Source organism: Garra rufa, chromosome 14 (assembly GCF_049309525.1).
Source record: "Garra rufa chromosome 14, GarRuf1.0, whole genome shotgun sequence".
NCBI lineage: Eukaryota > Metazoa > Chordata > Actinopteri > Cypriniformes > Cyprinidae > Garra > Garra rufa.
The window spans coordinates 27,788,975-27,797,253 of record NC_133374.1 but is presented as its reverse complement, the minus strand read 5'-3'; the positions used below and the strand labels follow the sequence as shown (position 1 = coordinate 27,797,253).

General features: G+C 36.4%; 1 long non-coding RNA gene across 1 annotated transcript; it reads left to right on the top strand.

The window, feature by feature from the left end:
• Positions 1-4,654: 4,654 nt before the first annotated feature.
• On the top strand, positions 4,655-5,642 carry LOC141284537 (uncharacterized). The gene is made up of 3 exons (XR_012338443.1): positions 4,655-4,701; positions 5,186-5,359; positions 5,588-5,642. It is a non-coding gene; the product is annotated as an uncharacterized lncRNA (long non-coding RNA).
• Positions 5,643-8,279: the final 2,637 nt, after the last annotated feature.

Genomic DNA, 8,279 nt, shown 5'->3' with positions numbered 1-8,279 from the left:
CATGGCTTCCTGAGCCCCCAGATCCGCCATGGCCACCTGGACTGGTTACCCGGCCATGGCTTCCTGAGCCCCCAGATCCGCCATGGCCACCTGGACTGTTTACTCGGCCATGGCCCCCTGAGCCCCCAGATCTGCCATGGCCTCCTGGACTGGTTACCCTGGAGACCGCCCCTGTATCCTGTGTTCCCTGTATCCCTGTCTAGCGGTCTCCAGGGCGCCCACCCTCCCTCCCCTATGGATGTTAGGCGGCGCGAGACGCGCCTTTTGGGGAGGGGGGTGTAATGTCAGTATTTTGTCCTGTCCTGTTCTGTTTTCCTAGTGTTTTTCCCCCTCTGCTTTCCGTACTTTTGGTTTGTCCCATTTGCTCCCCCTTTTGGTTTAGTGTTTTTGGTTCCATCCATGCCCATATTTGTATTTCCCCCTCGTTATCCTGTTATCTCGTTTGTAGCCACGCCTTGTGTTCTGTGTATTTAAGTCTGTGTCTGATCACTCCCAGCTGTCCGTCGTTAATGTTACATGTTCTCGTTTGATGCTCCTGGTTTTTGTTTTGTTTGTAATTATATTCAGTGTTTTGTTTAATAAACTTTATAATATTCATTTACTCCGGTTCTCCTCCTCCATATCCACTCCTCAACCCAGCCTGACTGTGACAGCTGGGTCATTTTATTTGGTTGTTTTTAATATTTTTACCCAGGTGCTGGGTAGTTTTTCAGCACTCTAAAAGATGCTGGGTTGTTGTTTTTTACCCAAATGCTGGGTTCAGCCTGCTGGGTCATTTTATTTGGTTGTTTTTAATATTTTTTACCAACTTGGTAGTTTTTCAGAAATCTAAAAACTGCTGGGTTATTTTTTTAACCCAGATGCTGGGCTCAGCTTGTTGGGTAATTTATTATTGTTATTTTGTTTGTTTGTTTGTTTGTTTGTTTTTTACCTAAATGCTGGGTTCAGCTTGTTTGGGTATATTATTTGGTTGTTTTTAATATTTTTACCCAGGTGCTGGGTATTTTTTTCTGCCCTTTACTATATGTTCGGTTGTTATTTATTAATTTTGTTTTTACCTAAATGCTGGGTTCAGCCTGCTGGGTCATTTTATTTGGTTGTTTTTAATATTTTTACCCAGGTGCTGGGTATTTTTTTTCTGCACTTTAATAAATGCTTGGTTGGTTTTTTTTTTTTTTTACCTAAATGCTGGGTTTAGCTTGCTGGGTGATTTTATTTGGTTGTTTTTAATATTTTTACCCAGGTGCTGGGTAGTTTTTTGCACTCTAAGAAATGCTGGGTTATTTTTTTAACCCAACTGCTGGGTTCAGCTTCTTTGGACATTTTATTTGGTTCTTTTGAATATTTTTCATCCAGGTCCTGGGTAGTTTTCTGCACTTTAAAAACTGCTGGGTTATTTTTCTTTACCCAAATGCTGGGTTCAGCCTGCTGGGTCATTTTATTTGGTTGTTTTTAATATTTTTACCCAAGTGCTGGTTAGTTTTTCTGCACTCAAAAAAATGATGGGTTCAGCTTATTGGGTCATTTTATTGGGTTATTTTTAAATATTTTATTTACCCAGGTGCTGGGTAGTTTTTCTGTACTGTAAAAAATGCTGGGTTATTGTTTTTAACCCAAATGCTGGGTTGAGCTTGTATATTTTTTTTTTATATTTTTACCAAGGTGCATAGTTTTTCTCAAACTAAGCTGCTGGGTAATTTTTAATGGTTTATTAAATACTGGGTTATTTTTTCTACCCAACTGCTGGGTTGAGCCTGTCTCGGATGAAACAACCTAGCTGCTGAGTTACAGTCAGACCGCAGATTTTTTGCATCCTCTACAGGTTCTCAGCGCTGCCAATTTGGCAAACTTCTTCAGCGAAATAACAATTTGTGTACATTTTATTTCGTTTATAAAGTCTTTACTGTGCTGTAAATGACATTATTTTACGCAATGCAACATACAAGGATGAGATGTCAGTCAGCTGTGTTAGTATAGTGGTCATTTCACATGATGGAAACACCTTTTGCCTTGCATAACATAAATTGATTTTATTTGCTATAATACTGAATTTAATTTAATTTGATGTTAAACTATGTTATCTAATCTCACTCTTGTTTATTTTTAGGTGTGTTATGGAGTCAGTCATGGCATCCTTCAGCTACGATTGAAACACAAGGCAACGGTCTGAGGTTCCCCCCGGCAAACAGCAGTCCATCACCGGCTTAGATTTCACCGACACACCGGTACAAGAATTAGCGCTATTTCAGTGAAAAGTGAAACAGAAAAACGGTTGAATATACTGTTACGAACCGTACACTGGTTTTTTTTCTTGTGTATGTTTTTTTGTTGTTGTTGTTGTTGTTGTTGTTGTTGTTCTGTTCTGTCACTTTTAGCGTAATTTTATTTTATTTTTTTTTAATTTATGCTAAAAGTTACAGAACAACAACAAAAAAAACATACACAAGAAAAAAAACAGTGTACGGTTCGTAACAATACTTAAATTTAAATGCTACTTTTAAATGTTACATTTTTTATTTCTAAAATGCTTGTTAAACAAGTTTAAATGTATGTAAAATTTCACCCAAATAAATTCAATTTGTCATATTTTTGTCTATGAGTGTTCTTGCCTATAATAAATGTTCATCTTTTGATTATTGCTGTTGTCTCTATAATTCTGTGTGTGATTTTTAATTTCCAGCCCATTTAAAGCCAGCAATATAATCATTTTTAAACAATAGTTGACATAAAACAACCCAGCATGTTGGGTAAAAACATTTACAAAATAACTGGGTCAAAATAACCCAGCATGTGTTCTGTCCAATATTTACCCAGTGCTGGGTTGCCAAATAACACAAGTTAGGTTGTTTTTAACACAGCATTTTTTAGAGTGTAAACGTGTCCAAATATTGTGCATTTTAATTTCTAAAATGAACAATTAAAGAAATAGTTCACACAGAAATGAAACTTCTGTTACTCACCCTCATGTTATGCCAAACCTGTATAAGTTTCTTTATTCTGTTGAACACAAAGATATTCTGAAGAATGTTACAGTTGATGGTAGCCATTGAATTGTAAATTATGGGGGAAAAATACAAAGTCAATGGCTACCATCACATGTTTGGTTGCCAACATTCTTTAAAGTATCTTCTTTAGTGTTCAGCACTAGGCCAAGCCAAGGGTGAGTAAATGATGACAGAATTTTCATTTTGGGGTGAACTATCCCTTTAAAGCCCGTGTAAAGCAATAATAAATGTGTTCCGAGTTTGTCACACTATAGAAAATGTTTTATTAACCACCTAGCCAAATTTGAATGATAAAAAACGGCAAATAAATAAAATAAGATATCAAAATCTTGAAAAAATAAGCTGCTCTCAAACGCTGGGGGCGTGTCCGCTGTCAGCGGCGCTAAACCACGCCCACTCGCGGGAAAAGCTGCCGACGCTCTCAACTATGAAATACACACAAATTTAAGTAAGACTACAGAGCTGTTTGGTAAACTATTGCAACCAGGTAATATACATTTACATGACGAAGGCATAGCTAGCTAGCAAACTGTGGGCTTTAGTAAACAAATGGTAATGACAGTAACTCGCAATTCAGTGGGCGAACCACTGATGCTAATATGCTCTAGTTATAGTGCTAGCTAGGGGAGGAGCCATCTGTTTAACGGTCAAACTAGTTCAGTTTATAATGTGTTTAGAAACACTTCTTTGAATTACTTTTCCACAGACTTTAAGTTCGAGATCACCACACAAGCTCTTCCTCCTAAAGTTTTCATGCTTTAACAAGACATATTGTAACAGGTAAGAACCCAGCAAACATTGGTCCGACGGCGACGTCCTGTCCCTGGCCAAAAATAGTAGCGGTAGGACGACAAAATATGCAAAAAATTTTAACACAAAATATTTCTTAAAAATGCATTCAGATGCATTTGTACATGTCTACAATTATATGTGGTTGCATGTAAAGTTGTTACTTTGACTTTTAGCTGAGTGTAGTTCAAAATATACCCGGTTGTGATTCGGTTGTGAAAGGACGTCCAGCAGGTGACGTCTTTTACACGTGCATTTATAGTCCATCGTCAACCTCTATAAAATCCTTATGAAATATGCAAAAGCAATTGTGCTTACATTCACATTCACATTGGCATACTACAGTAATTAATTTAAGTGCCCAAAGTAGTTTCTTAAGAGGTTGTTAATAGACGTCCACTGACGTCCTTTAAACGTTTAGTAAGACCCATGCAAACCAGCACGGAAATCTTTATTTAAAAAACTTCCATTTGTTTTACATCTTGTTTTATGTCAAATTCTATTCACAAATTGCTTGTAGTTAAGTGTGAAATCACTGCATTTACCCATTATTCCACCAGTTTCCCATACATTACAATATGATTTAATTATTTCGTTTTTAATGATTAAATATATATAGGCTATATACATAAGTTATTCATGAAGTCACAATTTAAAGTCTGAGCTGGATGCAAAAACTGCTGCCAAGATGTTGTTACAAATCTCGCAATATGGTATCTCTATAGCAGATTATCTCGAGATATGACAGTTTGTATACTCAAAATTCCAGATCAATAGGTGGCGGTAATGCATCTTTTTATGCTGGTTTGGCAAAATCGCCAAAAACACCAGAAGAAGAGGAGTGAGCCGTAACGCACACGAGGAGAGAGTTTTTTGAGTTTACAAATCATTAAAAATTCACCGATGGGTAAGTACATTTTGAGGTATTTTATTAATGTATTTTATTTTTACTTGTTTTACTCGGAGGAACCAAAAGCAAGTATAAGGACACTGTCAAGTTAAATTAACTTGGGCTAAAGTTAGCTAGTATGCTAAAAGGTAATGTTTAATGCTATGGTCTTTTTTAACCCTAAAAAGAAACTCATCTGTGGCATATATATATATATATATATATATATATATATATATGTATATGTGTATATATGTACTTTGATATCAATGACATGCAGCACATAAGAGCACATCGGTTGATTAAACATGTTTAAAGATTAAATTAAAAAGTACTACTCAGATGTAGCATTCTGAAAGTTTATTTCTGAAAATAAATGCAATGAAAGACTGTGATATGTTAAAACTGTAGGAGGAGCTCAGGAATAATTCACTGAAATCTGTAAATTAATTTGAGCATGGCTGACTTCAATAAGTGCTTTAAAAGTATTTTGTAATTTCAGATTTGCTAAACATGTCCTCTGACTATCAAAGAAACTGGAGATGTCGAAGGGCAAGAGTTGATGCCTTAGCGGAAGAGGACAGCAGCTCAGAATCCGAGGGGACAGTGGAGCCTGCCTTGGTGTTTTACAATTTCAAATAGGTGGAACCAGATAATTACCCCATGCCATCAGCAAGTAAGGAATATTATATGGTGTTTGAAACGCAGGCCATTTATGGGAAATTCATTAAAGCAAAGTTTGCAAACAGTCAGTTTGTAAATCTTTTATTAGAGGTACAAGTAGTTGTTTATCGATAATCTAATGCCAATATCGATACCATTGTTTTTGTTTGCTGTCAATTCTGTCTTGCTCTTGATTTTTCAAAACATTATTACATTATTTTGATTGTGGTGTCACTTTTAGGTTCAGCAACTGTCCAGAGTTGGCCGAATGTCAGTCAGAGACTGTGTATGAACAGGTATGTATTTACCTAGCGTTGTTTGTGTGTTTTGCTGTGTCGTATTTCAGAAAAAAATGACAATAGTAACAGCAGAGTTGTGGACTCGAGTCAATGACTCGAGACTCGACTCGGACTCGAGTCACAAATTTGATGACTTGTGACTTGACTTGACATAATCAAAGATGACTTGCGACTTGACTTAGACTTTGACAGCAATGACTCGAGACTTGACTTGGACTTGCACCCTGTGACTCGGCAAGTCTTCCAAAGAAAAACTTCGGAGAGTTTTGATCAATATAGGCTGAAGCGAATGTTTGATTAGCGCAGCATTTGGCACTGAGCCAGAGAGGGACTCACTAAGTGAGCGCTTGTAATGTTTTTATCCACATAATGTTAAGGATATTTAATGTTTTTTAGGGGCCATTCACATGTCGAGCCTAAAAACTGGTGCAAAACAATAGGCGCGCCGCTTTGTCTTTCTTTCCAAACCCCTCTTGCAGCTTGCGCTCCTGTGGCGTGACTGGCGTCAAATGTTAGAACACCGGCTCTCACTACAGGAGTTTTAAAATCCTAACCGAAAATGAAATCTGGTTGCAGCGCACACATACGGAGAAACTTTGCAGATTATCTTACCTGAAATCCTAAACATGCATACACTACAATATTTGAAATTCGTGGCGCATCAAATTATTAGATATTATTAGGATTATCATGCCGGAGGGAGCACCTCTCGTGATCTCTCTCTTGAAGGGTTCAGTGTTCAAATGTACCTGGCCGCAAAGCCCCAGCAAAAGTAATTACCATGAATGTGTCGGGCAACGACACATTGAACGATTAAACTAATATTGTGATATGCTTTTGATACGTTTTCTTTATATAACTATGGATTTTAATTTAAATCGTGATGACTTGAGCAGGCTAAATTAATCTGTCTGCCGCCGGTCGCAATTGGTCGTTAAAAAAAACAAAACTTGAATTTAAAAACAAAAAGTGTTCCAAAAATATCTCTAAATTAACTTCATAAACTAAAGAAACGAAAATAAATGTAATCACTTTGCTATTAAAAAACAGCAGTAAGGGGGAAGAGAAAGTGAAAAAAGGCCAGTAGATGAGACGTCCGACATTTTTGCAACGAATGTTTGTTTAATAGCTTATTTAACATAGTTATTTAGGCTACTTTCTTATTTAAATATATTATTTATTTGATTTATTTTTGCATTTTTTGGCTGCCTGTTCACTGACTGAAGTGCTAAAATAAACATGCACGTTTTTTAATAATGTTTGAGCCTCCTTTATTTTGTGTTTCAAAATGATATACATATGTATTTTATTTATATATAGGCCTATATACACAAATGTTATAATTTATATTCATAAAACACCGCGTTTTGGAGGGGAAAATCGGGGCAAAATCGGGCTAAAACTCCTGTAGTGTGAGCCGGGCTTTAAGCAACCATGACCCGCTCTCCATGAAGAGGCGGAAGTTTTAGTAAAGGATAAATGGATTTCCAGCATTAAAAATCACTTGCAGTAGCTCTGCTATTAAATTTATTTAAAAATGGTTATTCCTGTACAGCTATGATAAGCTGTTTCTCCAACTTGGCAGTGCTTTCGATGTTATTAAGGAAAAGGATAAAGCTGTTTGGTTGGTTCTTGTCACAAGACCTGTGGTGAGATGTTTTTATCTCTATGCGGCGCGGATGCGCCTGGAAAAAAACGAGCGCGTCGCGTACAGTATATCTATGGTCACGACCGCGTCGCTTCCATATAGAGCGCGCAATCCGCGCGTCTACATTTGAAATTTGAACTTGAGCGTGCAAAAGACGCGACATATGAACGGCCCCTTTGACATTTAAATTACACATAATTACTATAAACCACCTATAATAATAATAATTATAAGAAGAAACAACAGTAGCCTAATAATTGGCTAAACCTTTCAAATATTTATATATATTTATACCTATATATTTTATTTGACTCAACTGATTCATTAAAGTCACTGAATATTTAACAAATGAAACAGTGGACTTAAAATAAATTATTAATTTAATTAGGCCTATATTTGATCACAAACAATGATAAATTCCTGATATTACAGTCTATATTTTATAATTATAACTACTATAGACTATACTTGACTTTAATTTTACTGTAGTAATTAATACAGAGACACTTATTTGGGCAAACAGCACTAGTGACTTGTTTAGGACTTGAAGCTTAAAGTTGAGGACTTGCAACTCGACTTGGACTTGCTTGTCTTGACTTGGGACTTGACTTGGGACTTGTCTGGCTTGACTCGGGACTTGACTTGAGACTTGAATGCAAAGACTCGAGACTTACTTGTGACTTGCAAAACAATGACTTGGTCCCACCTCTGAGTAACAGTATCCACAATAATAACCTCAACCTTTGGTAATACTATAATTCTGTCACACACTATATCTACTTATATAATTGCCTGTTTTTGTGTTGAAGTTGTAATGTCTGTGCTAAATCAGGTTGTTCGTAGGACTTAAAACAAGATATAAAAACATAATGTTAGTGTAAGAAATGAATGAGTCATTACTTGTCACAAAAACTTTGGATAGGGATAGAGCACTTATTACATGATAGAGAGTGGTTGTGAAAGTTTATGTTTTAACACTGCATGCA